Source organism: Osmia bicornis, unplaced genomic scaffold (assembly GCF_907164935.1).
Source record: "Osmia bicornis bicornis unplaced genomic scaffold, iOsmBic2.1, whole genome shotgun sequence".
In the NCBI taxonomy this organism is placed as follows: domain Eukaryota; kingdom Metazoa; phylum Arthropoda; class Insecta; order Hymenoptera; family Megachilidae; genus Osmia; species Osmia bicornis.
The window spans coordinates 571,547-587,592 of record NW_025791318.1 but is presented as its reverse complement, the minus strand read 5'-3'; the positions used below and the strand labels follow the sequence as shown (position 1 = coordinate 587,592).

Genomic DNA, 16,046 nt, shown 5'->3' with positions numbered 1-16,046 from the left:
ACCTTCTTTCCTTTCCTTAATGTTCAATTTCTTTAATCGTTCCATTCATTCATTCATTCACTCAGTCATTGTGGTCAATTAAAGTTAGTTAGTGAATATGATTTATTTTATTATTTTATTCTATCTTAGTTTTGCTTTCTTTATGATGACGGGTGGTATTGTCCATTCAAATGTGTTGATTGATTGTGCGTGGTTTGTTATAATCTTATTACTTAAGTATCCTTATTATTTATTTACTTATGTATTTATGTATTCCAGTCTGTATTTATAATTTAACTTATAATCTATCTTGCTGAGGGAATAGAGTGTTGTAGTTAATAATCTTTACGGTTATATTTTATTGAATTCATTTCTTGTATTTTGTATTCTATTTAGTATATTTCATATGTTTTACAGTATATTACATTACATTACTTTACATTCATTACATTATTTACATTATATTGGTTACGGTCTTCACTTTATATTTTATGCCTTATTATTTACTCTATAATTTACCTCATTCTTCTTTGATATCTTTAATTGATTACTTCACTGTTCAGTCGTTCATTCTTTCATTCTATCATTGTTCATTCGTTCTGATACATTCCTGCTTCTTGTTTTCACTCATGTCTTACCTTCTTTATTTTCCTTAACCTTTAGCTTTCTTAATCTTACTTTCTTAATGGTTCCATATATTCATTCATTCATTATTCATTCACTCATTCATTCTGATCAATTAAAGTTAATGAATATGATTTATTTTACATTTATTTTACTTTTATTTTACTTTGGTTTTGCTCTCTCTGTGATGATGGGTGGTTTTGTCAATTCAAATGCTTTGATTGTGCGTGGTTTATTATAACCTTGTTATTTAAGTATCCTTATTTATTTACTCATTTATTTAATTATTTATTCAGTCTATATACTGGTGCAGTGTTTATTGAACTGCGTACTTTATATTTGATTTGATTATTGTCGCTTCAGTTATTTTATTTTGATACAACATTTAATAGTAAGTCCTATTTGCATTTGCATTGACATAATCATTCATCGTTTATCGTTTGCCATTTATAATTTATAATTTAACTTATGGGCTATTTTGGGAAAGAAATAAAGTATTGTAGCTAATAATCTGTACGGTTGTATTATATTTTATTCACTTCTTGTATTTTATTTTGTATTCTATTTTAGTATAATTCATTATGTTTTACATTATATTACGTGATATTACATTATTTACATTATGTTGGTTACTACCTTCACTTTATACTTTATGACTTATAACTATTTACCTTATTTAACTCATTCATTAGTATCTTTAATTAATTACTTCATTGTTTCAGTTGTTCATTCTTTCATTCTATCACTGCCATTCATTCTGAACTGAATTGAATTGAATTAAAGTAATTATTATGATTTAGTTTATTTTAACTCATGATGGTACAAAGCTCTGTAGATTGTATTAATATATTTATGATTTGTTTCCATATGGTTATTCTTTATTCTATATTTTATATTTTAGTATATTTATATTTATATATTCCAGTTTATTATGACACGTTATCGCTGTTATTGATATTCATTTTATTTCATTATCGCTTCTTGATTTGGTTCTTGATTTGCCTGTGCATTCTTGATATTCATTGGACATTTTGATGTTCTTTTGATATTCTTTAATTCAATTTATTCATGACGTCTCTCTCTGGTCATAATGTTGCTCTTCCATGATGGTGGGCTGTTTCTGTAATTTAAATTTAATAGTCATGTCACCAGTATGGGTAATTTCTGTTGTTTTATAGTATGTTGCATTACCTTACCTTGTTTCCTTTCTTTTCTTTTCCTTTTCAGTTGCAATTCAGTTCTCTTATTCAATGTCGTTCCTTTTAACTAGTCCTTGCATGCTAGTTTTGACACCGTGGCTTTGGCACATTAGGGGTTGCTGAAAATAATTGTCATTTGTCTTTGTTATCTCATCTCTGAATTTTACTTTTCAATGGTTTATTTTACTTTACCTTACTCGTACTTGCTGGTATTCTGCTGTTTCTCTCTTCCTTGATTTATTCATTCATTCATTCATTCACTTATTCATTATTCGTTATTCATTCATTTATTCATTCTGATCAGTTGAAGTTGGTGATTTGATTTGATTTATCTTAATTAATTTTGCTATTCTTCTGTGATGATGAGTGGTTTTGTCTATTCAAATGCTTTCATGCTGCGCGGGTTCTGTTTAATTTCACCATTTTAAATATTAGTTTAAAATACTTTACTTATTGATTGATTGATTGATTTATTCTTACACTATGCAGTAGCATAGTGTTTAACTGAATTACACAGTTTACATTTGATTTGATTTATTTACGTGTTGTTTATTTCCTTATTTTGAAATGTCATGAAATAATTGGTATTATTTACATTTGCATTGACATGATCACTTATCATCCACCATTTACCATTTAACATATAATTTACTTTGGTAAAGAAATAGAGTATTTAGTTAATAAGCTTTACGGTTATATTTTGAGTCCACTTCTTGTATTTTATATTCTACTTTATTTTATTATATATCATTTGTTTTACATTATATTATATTACATTGCATTATATTACACTGCGTTGCTTTACCCTATATTATTACATTATGCTGGTCGTGGCTTTCACTTTATACTTTACGCTTCCTATTCACTTCATTCTCTTTAATTTCTTTATTAATAACTTCACTAATAATTCGTTCATTCTTTCATTCCGTCATTGTTCATTCATTCTGAATTAATTGAATTAAAGTTACTGTTATGATTTAGTTTAATTTTATATTTATGGTGGTACAAAGTGTTGTAGATTAAATTAATATATTTATGGTTTGCTTTGATGCGGTTATTCTATATTCAATATACTTATATTTTATATTTAATTATTTGTGCCGCGTTATCACTGTTTATCACTATTTATTTTATTTTATTGTCGCCTCCTTGTTTGTCGCCTGTTATATCCTTGGATATTCTGATTCTTCTTTGATATTCTTTAATTCAGTTAATTGATGATATCTCTCTCTGGTATTGGTATTTTATAGTTCTGTCATAACAGGGTGACAGTGTGCTTTTCTGTGGGAATTAATATGCATGTTATTAAGTTGTGCTATTCCTGTTCATTTTATGGTGCGTTGTTACAATTATTATCTTACCTTGCTTGTTTCCTTTTTCTGAGTTGGCTATCAGGCTTTTTAGTAGGTAATCTTGTTCTTGTTCTCATTCTTAACGAGTCTTCTTACACTGTTCTTGCTTCCTGTTGACAATCCTTGCTTTGACACATTAGGGGTTAGGGTTAAGGTTATATCTCTGTATATTCTGTCACCCGACATCTTTGAAGGTGTCTATTCTATGGTTTATATTATCTATGGTTATATTATTTTGAAATTCACTTCACTGTATCTATACTATACCTTCACGGTATCTCATTCTTTATTTTCTTTTTCTTTTATATCACAGCGTATTGTGCTGGTTATTTTGCTTGCACATTACACTTTACGGCCTGCAGTTTACACTTTCCCATTTTCTTTTCTTGATCCCTTATTTTGATTTGATTCATTTTATTTTATTTTATTTTATTTTATTTTACTTTATTATCCCGTAAATTAGTATTAGTCAATAATATTTAATGGCTTGCTTGATTGGTTGTATGTGATTTGCCCGATTACATGCGTTGCTACGTGCGTTGTTGATCTTTATTTTATTCTGATCTCGATTTTGATTTTGATTTCCATCTTGATTTATTTGGTTAAGTGTCTTATGTTATTTGTTTCATTTAGTTTAGCTTATTTATTTACTCGGCCTCTCTTTCCTTGGCGGTTTTCTGTTATTTTCGGTGCATTTGCACAATTTGTAATTTGTTTTCTGCACCACGATAATGTGCTAGCACAGTGTGTCCTGCACTCCGCGCAATCTGCGGGTTTTGCACGGGTTGATTTATTTCATAATTGTTATTAATCTAGCTTTATGGTAGGTTCACTTTCTTTATAATTTATATTCATATTCATATTTATATCTATATATTTTAGCTCATTTTATTTACAACATAAATGATTTACATAATAAATGATAATCGTAGCTTTGATTTACTTATTAATAAATTTATTCTTGACCTTGGCCCGTCTTGAAGTTTTATTTGTTACCTTTACTTCCAGTATAATTACCTTTACCTTTCGCGAATAGCGTTGTATATCGGACTTATCTTTGACGGTAAGTCTGATGGTAAGTATGGTTTCCTAGGATTGCGCGGCTGCACGATGGACAGTTCTATAGTCGGTAACTGTCTAACGGGTAACTGGCGCGTGGTGGGCAACCACTGCGCGGCAGATAATTTGTCTGTCGATAACCGTTACGGAGTGAACGGCCGAGTATTATATGGTAGGTAGAATGCTTTTGTCTATGCAAACGCTTGAGGGCGCGTGGCTTCTGTTGTAATCTCATCATTTAAATATTATTTAAACTCTCTATTTATTTATTTATTTATTTATTGTATTCTTATATTATGTAGTAGTATGGTGTTGATTGAACCATGCAGTTTACGCTTGTTTGTTTATTTGTCATTTTATTTACTTACCTTTATGCACTATCTGGTTGTCAATTTTATCTCCTATTTGCATTTGCATGGACAAAATCAGTTGCAACTTGCGAATTGTGAATTGTGAATTTGATTTATAGTTTGTAATTTGTAACGTATGGTTTATAAAGTTACAGTGGCTGAGACAATAATCTACAGTTATATTGGTTGGAATATAACTCATTTGTTGCATTCATTTAGTCATTTGTTTTACTTCTACATTATGTTACATTATGTGGGTCATGCTGTTACGCGGTACACACTTTACATTTTGCACATTTTCTCTATTTTCTCATTATTTATTTACTATTCATTCATTCATTTGATATGATTGATTAAATTATACATTGATTTGATCTGATTTGAGCCGTTTTGTGACTAATTTTCTTCTGGGCTGCTACAATGCTTTGTTTGTTCTTCTGTTCTTTTCAGGAATCATAGTGGTCGTGAGGGTATACGGTTCCTGTTAATGATGTCAGTATTTATACACTTCAATGATTTTATTTCACCTATACTTTGCCTTGATTTCATTGTCATTCGATACTGATCTTTCTTTTCTTTTCTTTCTTGTTTTCTTCTTTTATCCTTGTTCTTCCTTCATTCTTCTCTTTACATTTCCATTCTTGTAATTGCTGTCTACTCTTACTTGATTATTTTATTTGTGTCACACCTGTCGTTGCTTTATTTTATTGTCTTTTGGCCTGCCGACTGCTATAAGTCCCCTATTTATGGTTCATTGCCTCCATCTGATCATTTTGTTTCTCCACCATCTTTGCTTGTTAATCGCGTTCGAGGTCGTGGCTGTGTAGAATGTTCCTGCAAGCAAATTTGAGCAACTTCAATAATTCCAGACAATAGTTTCAATTTCAATTAGTGGTGCTACGTTATGCTCACCATATATTTATTTTCTTCATTTTATTTTCATCTTCTTCTTATTCCCAGTGATCTTCTCTGAAATATGGTACTTTTCCCATAAACTGATGTGATAGGAATGTATTATGTATTATATTTGATGTTGGTGATAACGTCATCAATTGGCCTGCTCAATCTTATGTTGATCATCTACCAAGTGCGTCTGTTCATTGTAGGATTGCCTGGTGACACGTGACACAGTCTACTAGTTTAAATAATCCTAATGGACCTTCATCTACATTATCTTGGTTATCTTGGCCTCTCAGGAGGGATTCTCAACTTCGCTGGTTTGAGCGCTTCATGTAAGCTCTCAGTTTACTGCTTATTATTGGTAGTTTTCTTTCAGTCACCACGATAGTTTTAACAGATGATTATCAGGAACTTCCTGTCACGCATGCATTTATTTATTATTATTATACTGCGCATATATGGCGTACCCTTTCTATTGTGGTGATTTTGTGTCTTGTCTTTTCATTTTGAAGTGATGCGTGTGCCTACTTTGCATTGGAACCTGCTGTTTCTGGTCATACTCTATATTTTATATTTTACCTTTTATATTTTACCTTTTACCTTTTACTACTGATAATAATTAGTAGCATTCTATGTTTTACTTCTTTTCTCTTATGACTGGCATTTGCTATCTGCTATCGTCTGGCATCTTTTACTTTACGTCTCATATCCTTGGTTTATTTTTATTTTCATTTCAATTTATAATTCATCTTGAATTTTATGTTAACGATGTGATTATATTGTGTACTAGTGTTAAATAACAAATACTCTTTACTATTATTCTTCTTATTCTTTTTATTCTTCTCATGCTGCTTGGTTGCTTGGTTGTATGTTTGACGTTTGAGGTTTTGTAGGTTATTTGCTTTTACTTTGCTTTTACCTTGCTTATGTCAAGTTCACATATGCTCGCTTGCTTATTCACTTACTATGCTTCTTATGTCTAGTTCACATGTTCTCATGTTCTTATATTATATAATATTATTTATCAATGTTTATTACTGTCTCTTTCTCTACTTTAACTGTTTCATTAATTGCTCAATTGCTCTGTTGCATTAGATGCATATATATGCTGATTTTCTGATTTATTACTTACTTACTTACTTAATTACGTTTAATCACGTTTAATTAGGTTTAATTAGGTTCATTAGGTTTATTGAGCGCAGCGAGCGAAGCGAGCGAAGCTCAATTTCTCGCGAAAACTGCATTTCGTTTTCCAGAGACTCCTCTTAGACGGCTTATCCAATCTTCACCAAATTTGGCACAGCATATCATGACCACAATGTGATGGTCATAGGCTATTGAAATAAAAAATTGGCCCAAGCATGGTGAAATAATCACAAAAAAACTGATCTTCAATGAAAAAGCATTGAAATAAAAACGTGGCCGTCGCGGGACAGCCGACAAGAGCGAAGCTCAAGTCATAATGCGTAAATTTACAGTTCAATAAATTAGAATTGTTTTTTTTGTAATTTTTTTATGGTACAATTCAATATGAAAAAAAACGTCGCTCTGCCGTACGCGAGAGCGAGATTGTCTTTTGTCGCGAACGTTCTTGTACGCACGATTGACGCGCAATTTCGCTGGATGAAAGAATTAGAGGAGAGGGGACCGAAATTCCCCTGTAGGGGAATTGTAACATTCCTTCCAACTGATCTTACTGCCGATCGCGCCAAGAAGAGCTTCGCTTTAAACATTAACGCGCAACAACGTTGATAAATTTCATTACAAATCGAAAACACCATTAATTTAAGCTTTTCACTACAAATGCCTCCTAGACGACGAACGAACTTAAGTCGACGAACTCATGACGCACGTCGATATGTACCTGTCAGCCAACGACAGGCCACGCAGCTTGAATATGTTACCATCCATTATACTCGCATCCATGATCAGAAGCACGTGGATGATTTCAGTCGATTCCTAAACGAACAATCGTATAATACATGCATCAACTGCAATAGACTCCTTCTTAATACATGTACTAACGAATTTACATGCAAACACTGTAAGCGCAATACCACCAAATTCACATCGGCGAACAAGATGCGACCTGCTGATGTGCCTGATGAGCTCAAAGATCTAACTATCATCGAACAAATGTTAATTGCTAGAGTGCACCCAGTCATGAAAGTATATCAGGTAAGAGCTTCCGGTCGACCTGGTCAGATACGTTATAGCGGTAATATTATAAATGTGGAACAAGACATCACCGAAATTACAAGACGCTTACCTTTGACGCCAGCTGATGTAAACGTCCTCATTGTCCAGCGTGACGGGGTTTCTGGCCATAGAGATTTCAAAGTGCGACGCGATAAGGTACTCAAAGCACTCGAGTGGCTCAAAATCAACAACCCACATTACTCTGACGTTAACATTGATATGGAACATGTTGCGTCGCTTCCCCAAGATGGTGATGTTTCGCATCAGATTCGCTTTTTAAACGAAGGTGGTTTCACCGAAGATGTAACTGACGAAACTGATATAACTGAATCAGCAGTACCAATAACAATCCAACAAAGACAAGAACAAGCAATCAGGTCAACCCTACAATGGCCGTCGAGTTCTACAACGCCTATTAATGAGTTCAGAACGGAAGGGTATATCTCTGGCTTTTCCTCATCTCTTTCCGGATGGCCAGGCAGATATTGTCGACTTCACTAGAAACCAAAAACTTCAATACTCTGAATGGTGTGAATTTCTGATGCATTACAAAGATAAACGTTTCGCAAATGACTGTCGGTTTAGGTTCCATTGTCTCAACACACTCCAACGCCACGAAGCTTTGATAAAGAGTGCAATTTTTTGCAAAAAGAATGATTTTACCGGCAGTATACAACAACTACGTACAGAATTGATTCGCAACCCAGCTATACTCAAAAAGTTGTTGAGTTGGGGATCCAAGATTCGAGGAACTTCAACTTATTGGTATCAACGACGACTAGAATTGCAAGCAATGGTGAACCAGCTTGGAGTTCCAACTCTTTTCTTAACACTAAGCTCAGCTGATCTTTGGTGGCCCTGCATGATGAGACACTTTGGAATCAGCTCAACAGAGATAGAAGGCATGACCGAAGCTCAACTATCACGTCTTATGCAGGAAAAACTAAACGAAAATCCGCTGGTGGCCGATGAATACTTCTCGAAGAGGGTTGAAATCTTCATGAAAATCCTCAAGACCAAGTTAAATATCGCTGATTATTGGTACCGGTTTGAATACCAACATCGTGGTAGCCCTCACATTCATGCCATTCTCTGGCTCGAAAACGCACCCGACGTACGGACATTCGATTACTGTTTTGAGGAGGAGATCGAAACTCATAAAAAGTTCTATGATTCGCTCACATCTGCCATGAATCCGCTTATTAATGAGCCTCCAGCTGAAGTACATCCTTCTCGATTGAAACATACTGAACTACAACTATATGATACACACCAACTGTCGCAATTGCTGAACAGAGTTCAAAGACATACTAATCATTCCAGGTACTGTCTAAAATCCAATCGCCGGGTACAGCCTTGCCGTTTCAACTTTCCAAAGCCACTACAAGATGTATCGACACTTCAAAAAGACGAAAAAGGTATTTGGCAGTATACACCCAGAAGACATGATGCTTTACTCAATGACCACAACATCTTTGTGGCCCAAATATGGCGTGCAAATACAGACTGCAAAGTAATTACATCGGAGCACGCAATTCTAAACTACTTATCGAAGTATGCATCTAAAAGTGAACCACAATCGCAGAGCTTCATGGACCTCTTCAACAACATTCTCGTCGACTGTCATCCTGATGATCCCGTACAGAAGGCATTTTCTAAGATGCTCATCAAAATAGTAGGGCTTCGAGATATATCATCGTGCGAGGTCATGCATTTGTTGGCTGGTATTCCATTATATCATTGCACAAGGCACATTGTCAAAATATATATTGGACTTGACGACTTCAATTTGATACCTCTGGATGACTCTGATCAATTTGTACATCAATCAATTCTCGACCGCTATCGAACGAGACCAGAGACGACGAATGACATGACTTTGAGTCAATTCGCAACGAGATACAATGCAGTACGCAACCAACTTCAACAATGTAGAAAAATGCGTGTGCTTCAGGTATTACCTAAGTATCCACTAGGAATTGATGACGAAAAAGATGAGATTATCTACAAACAAAAACTATTGCTAAACAAACCATGGAGATCTGTGGAAGAATTGAAAACTTGAGATTCTTGGAAAGAGTCATTCTTTGCAGCTAACATAACTGTCTGGGAACTGGATGAAAACAACACTTCACCACATGATCCTGACGACATACCTGCTTTGGAAAATGAACCAAGAGACTGGATGGCCATAGCCGAGGCATTTCCACACGAAGCAGTACCTGATACTGTGCTTGGATACAGAGATCAGGATTGAGATTTTGAATGGTACGCAATCATTAGAAACTATCCAGGATTGGAAGCCCAAATCAATTTCATCCGACAAGCTAAAGAAAATTATGTGTGCCAGCGCGAACTTGCAACCAGTGACAACTTGGATCTAAATCCGGGACAGCAGAATGTGATAAACCATCTGCATAATCAACTGGTAGGAGTTACAACTAGAAAGCTGACAGTTGTGCAAGGAGCAGCTGGAACAGGAAAATCTTGCCTGATACGCAAAATGGTCACCATTGTCGAATCAATACACGGACCTGGCTCCGTGCTGCTCATAGCGCCAACAGGCATGGCTGCCAACAATATCAACGGAACAACAATTCATTCCGCTTTTCACTTGATGCTTTCGAGAGGTGGTGCAATGCCAGATCTAACGGGGGAAAGCGAACGTAATTTTCAGGATAAAATGTCTACAATTAAAGTGATCAATTGCGATGAAATGTCTATGGTTGGAATGAAGCTTCTTGCTACAATTGATCAGAGGTTACGACAGGCATACCCGGAGAATCAATCGGTGGAATTTGGTGGCGCTATAATGTACTTGCTCGGTGATTTCAATCAACTGCCGCCAGTCGGTGATACATCACTGCTGGGGATTGCTAAATCGTTCAACATGCTAGCAATCAGAGGACAGCTGCTGTTCGAAAAATTTAATACGGTTTTCGAGCTGAAACAGATAATGAGACAGGTCGGAGTCGAACAAGAAGCATATCGCAAGACGTTAATCAACATTGCTAACGGCAAAGTGACCGATGATGACTACGATCTCCTGCAATCAAGGTTTGCGTCAAACGTTAGGAGTTCTTTCACTGAGTTCAGTGGATGCATCCATTTGAAAGCAAAAAAGGAAGACATCATCGAATATAATGAGCATATGCTCCGCCAACTGAATAAACCCGTAGCGATAATACGTGCTAAGCACAATAACGTCACAGCAATCTCTGGTTCAACCGATGACGCCCAACGCCTTCCAGCAACATTGTGGCTAGCATCGGATTGCCGAGTCATGCTTACGCAAAACTTATGGACTGCACAAGGTTTATGCAACGGCACGCTAGGAACGGTCGCTGACGTAATTTATCTGTCAACTGATACCGATGATCATTTGTCCGATTTCCCAGCCTGCGTATTAATTCGTTTCGATAACTACAATGGTCCTTCTATTTTCAACGGTTTGGTACCTATTCTTCCCCAGACGGTTAGTTACAAAAAAGGAACTACGGCTTGCACCCGCAAACAATTTCCGCTTGATTTAGCTTACGCAATAACCATACACAAGTCTCAAGGAATTACAGTTGATCGTGCTGTAGTTGATATTGGCAATTCGGAATTTGGACTAGGGCTTACATACGTTGCTCTCTCGCGCGTTCGCTCTTTGGCAGGATTGGTGATCGAGCCGTCGTTCCCTAAAACACGGTTAACTTCTATCAACAATCATATCGGATGGAACCGTAAGCGCCCGGCATTGTAACGATTAAGAAACTTAGCAAATTTAGGTCAATAAAGGAGATAAGAAGATTTAAATGAATGTGTCAACTATTACTATGGGAGGAGAGATTCTTCAGCAGCAAATACGCTGAGCAGCATAAGTTATTCATCAAGGCAGATTAGCCCTTACCGAATACGAGTTGCGCTCATTATTGTGTTAGCAGCGAAGCGGACAACAGACCTAGTTATGTTTATTGTTATTGTATTCATCTGCCAGCTGTTATTTATGGTCCATCTATGGGTCTTCTATTCAGGGGCTTTATGGGCTTATTGATTTATCATTCATTATTTATGGTTGCATTTTGGGGCATTTGAAGGGCTATGCTGGTCATGAGAGCGTTTGTGTGTGAGTGTAATGCATGTATGGGACATGTCATCGAGGGTTGCAGCGTACGAAGAGGTGGCGCGGTCACGCCGGGATGGTGTGATCCTTGAGGATATCCCCCCGGTGCCGACCGTTGTCGAAGAAAAATATGTTCCTGCCTCTGCAGGTCGGCGTGATGACCTCAGGGATAAGGCACATCATCACCAACCTACCAGGCGGACGAAGAGGGGCACGGTCAACTGTGGAGATACGATGTCCCTGTCCTGGCCGTGCTGAAGTACAACCCCTGTCCTGGCATTAGTGCTAGGTAGGCGAAGAGGTGGCGCGGTCACGCCGGGAAGGCGCGATCCTGGAGGATGCCCCGGTGCCGATCGTTGCTGAAGAAAAACGGCCTGTCCTCGTGGCAGGTCAGGTGGGCGTGATGACATCTAGGAAAAGCCACATCATCATTATCAACCTACCAGGAGGACGAAGAGGGGCACGGTCAACTGTGGAGATACGATGTCCCTGTCTTGGCCGTGCTGAAGTACAACCCCTGTCCTGGCATTAGTGCTAGGCAGGCGAAGAGTGGCGCGGTCACGCCGGGAAGGCGCGATCCTGGAGGATGCCCCGGTGCCGACCGTTGCTGAAGAAAAATTCCTGCGTGTATTTCTCAGGTTTAAAATGTCCTTACCGCTAGATCGGAGGTGCAACGGCGTGGATCCGCAGATGCCCCATGTTACATGGCGTTTTTGCGGGAGGACGGAATAATGCGAAATGCATTGAATTGCCAAAACGCCGTTGTGGCTACGTTGGTAACCTGTTAGATATCCCAGAGGATGAATAGGTACTGGCGGCCCACACAGGGGAGAGGTTTTAGTGGGTAGTATATCCAGCCGCAGGACTGTCCTCTCTGGACTACCTGCTCAAGGTCGCCCCTTCTGGGCTGAGACCTACTCTTGGGCTAAACCCCACCCTTCGGGGTCGGGTTGCCAGGTTGCCCCCTTCTGGGGTTGCCTCTTTGGGTTTGCCTCCACCAAACGGGCGCCAGGCTGCCCCCTCAGGGCGGGTATGAGTCCCACACTGCCCGGGCCCTCACCAGCCGAATAGAGTGAATGAGGGAACAACCCGCGCGTGGGCAAATGCATTTCCTCTCTTATTAAAAAAAAAAAAGGTTAGGTTAGGTTAGGTTAGGTTAGGGTTAGGGTTAGGGTTAGGTTAGGTTGGGTTAGGCTAGGTTAGGTTACATCTCAATACCTATTGTTTATTTCATGATTAAATATTTCTGTTAAGTCAACCGCGAAGCTAAATTTAATTTCAAACGATGAGTTTGTATGGTCTATGGACGTCGCCTGGCAGGCTGTTTCGGTTTCCTATCTTTGTTAATATGTTCATCGGCTATGCATGTTTATTTTGTCTCTGCAAGTGACAGGTGTATGTTCTGGAATGGAGTAGAATGAAATAAATTGCATTTAATTACTTGATAGTAGATTACTCACCCTTATTTGTGTGTATGGGCTGCTGCACTCTCTGTTGCGTTGAGTCACGAAGGAATCTAATTTTCATTCTACTTTGAGTGTGCTCTGTACTCATTTTCATTTATTCATATTCATAAGTCCCGAGGTTTGACCCAGGATGACCAAGCTAGTGCGCGCCCGTAACATCCGCCGGTTTGTCCGCGGGGTTCCAGGCGCTAGCTTACACGGCACCGCATCCGGCCTATGGCAACCGATTCCGTCCCGTCCCGAGGCTTGACCCAGGGCGAGCCAGGATTGGTCATCGCCTCGTTCACTGTTAGGTTTGACCACGGTGTACGAGAAGACAACCGCATCAGGCAAGCGGGCAGCAACTCCACCGCAGCGCGAAACACCGCAGCGCGAATTTCAAATAAAGACCGGCGGCCCGAATGGGCCATCCCTGCTCCTAGCCTCCAGCGACTCCGCGTTTCACGCGTACACCGAACACCGCGTTCCTCTCTCGTTCGCGTTCGCGCGCCGCGCCGCGCTCTCACTCCGCGCCGTAACAAGTAAGACCGCGTAGCGACAGCTACGACCCGCGCTAGGTTAAGACCGCGTAGCGACGGCTACGACCGGCGTTAGTTAGTAAGACCATAATAGATTTGTTCCACTTCATGGAATATAAAGTATTATATTATATCTCACTACTACCTTTATGGAATTAGTGGTAAATAGTGAGTGAAGCAAGCAAGCATAGCTGCGTTGTGTTATATTTTGGAAATAATTGCTTGCTTGCTCGCTACGGTGCTTTAAGAGAATGCTTTAAGAAAATACTCGGTTTTGTCAACACTTCATGCTGGATTTTGGTTTATTATTCACTCAATGCGGCAGAGTTTAGTGCAATCTTTGTGCAATTGGCGAATCTGTATGATTGTTGTGTGTTCTACTATTCACCTTTTCATCTATCTCTTCAATCAACTGACTTTTGCTTATTTTGCTTATTTTGCTTATTTTGACTATTCGCTTCAATACTCTTTACAGTACTTTTTCCATTGTCCTATAGTCAATGCTTGTACCTATAATTCACTTTTATATTCCCCTAACTAACTTTCCTACTCTCTCTTTACTATTAGTGCTTTATCCTTATCCTTTTCAGGTAATTTAGGCTGTTATTGACTAGTTTTTATGGACGTGTTGTCTTCATTTATTCAGTCATGGATACGAATTAGGATCTTGGGAACGATTCCTTACATTGAAATGCGAAGGATTGCCTTGGATATTTAAATTTAAATTTTCTCTTAATTATTTGTCTAGGTAATGTTCCTTAATGTTCCTTATCATACAGGATGGTCTATTTATTTGTAGTATTCTGGTTATCATAGTTTCATGGTTTCTAGTAATTTTATTATAATATCTTATGTCCTTGTAGTTTTAGTATTAAATTTTAAGAAATATATCAAGGATTTGCTATCATGTTTTATTTTCAAAATTCGGATATTGCATTGCGATATCTTTCTGTGATATCCATTGAGAATTTAGACTGGATTTGTTTTAATTGAAACTCATCGATTCCGCGCGGTGACAATATGATAATTTGGTTTATTATTATAATTGAAAGTATGATATGAAACTTATGAAATTATGTTAACGCATTATTCCTATTGTTGGTAGCATTTTGTTATCATTTGCTCTTTGGACGATTGATTTCTTCGGATGGTAAATGGATTCCTGCTATGGCGGCTCCCGTAGTGGTATACGCCTACATAAGATAATGCTTCGATTATCGATAGTTTGACGATCACTTCGTACGTTCACTCGCCAGATGGCGCGACAGTTGGGGTGCGCTTGCTTGCTTCATTATCAATCTATTTGAATATTTTGTATTATTTTTCTTATTAATAATCATAGGTCTCTACGCTCTACACTCTACATTCTAGTATGTTTGCACCTCAGTACTTATTGTTTATTTCATGATTAATATTTTTGCTAAGTCAATCGCGAAGCTAAATTTAAAGTTGAAACATTGAGTTTGTATGGTCTATGGACGCCGCCTGGCAGGCTATTTCGGTTTCCTATCCTATCCTTGTTAATATGTTAATATGTTCTTCGGCTATGCATATTTATTTATTTTGTCTTTGCAAGTGACAGTTATAGGACACAGTCAACTGGGGAATTGGGGAATGGGCTCGTCTCGGAATCTGGCTTTGCTGGGGGGGGGGGGGGGGGGGGGGAACTGCCTGTTCTGGCAGGGGTCAGGTGGGAGAGATGACATCAGGGATAATGCACATCTTCAGCATCCTACAAGGTGGACCAAGACATGGCACGGTCAACGGGAGGCAAGATGTCCCGTTCCTGGCCGTGGTCGAAGAAGAAGCACCTGTCCTGGCAGTAGTGCTAGGCAGGCGAAGACATGGCGCGACCAACCGTTGAGTGGGAATCCTCCGGTTCCTGGTCGTAGTCGAAGCAAAATGGCCTGTCCTGGTAGGGGTCAGGTGGGAGAGATGACATCAGGGATAATGCACATCTTCAGCATCCTACTAGGTAGACCAAGACATGGCACGGTCAACGGGAGGCAAGATGTCCCGTTCCTGGCCGTGGTCGAAGAAGAAGCACCTGTCCTGGCAGTAGTGCTAGGCAGGCGAAGACATGGCGCGATCACCCGTTGAGTGGGAATCCTCGTAGTCGAAGAAAAATCCTGTACCTTACCGTACAGGTTGAAATGTCCTACCGCTTGATCGGAGGTGTAACGGCGTGGATCCTCAATCCCTTATAGCTTGATATGCGCATGGCGGATTGAGGGTGGACGAAAGCGTCATGAAAGCTAGGGAGCCGAAGCGCCGTTGCGGCTATCGCTGTGT

At 38.5% G+C, this 16,046-nt stretch overlaps 1 long non-coding RNA gene across 1 annotated transcript; it reads right to left on the bottom strand.

Annotated features, from left to right (window-relative positions):
- Positions 1-455: 455 nt before the first annotated feature.
- Positions 456-2,730, bottom strand: LOC123988964. Its single transcript, XR_006830342.1, has 3 exons — positions 1,995-2,730; positions 1,800-1,921; positions 456-1,723 (listed from the first exon to the last, which is right to left on the bottom strand). It is a non-coding gene; the product is annotated as an uncharacterized LOC123988964 (long non-coding RNA).
- Positions 2,731-16,046: the final 13,316 nt, after the last annotated feature.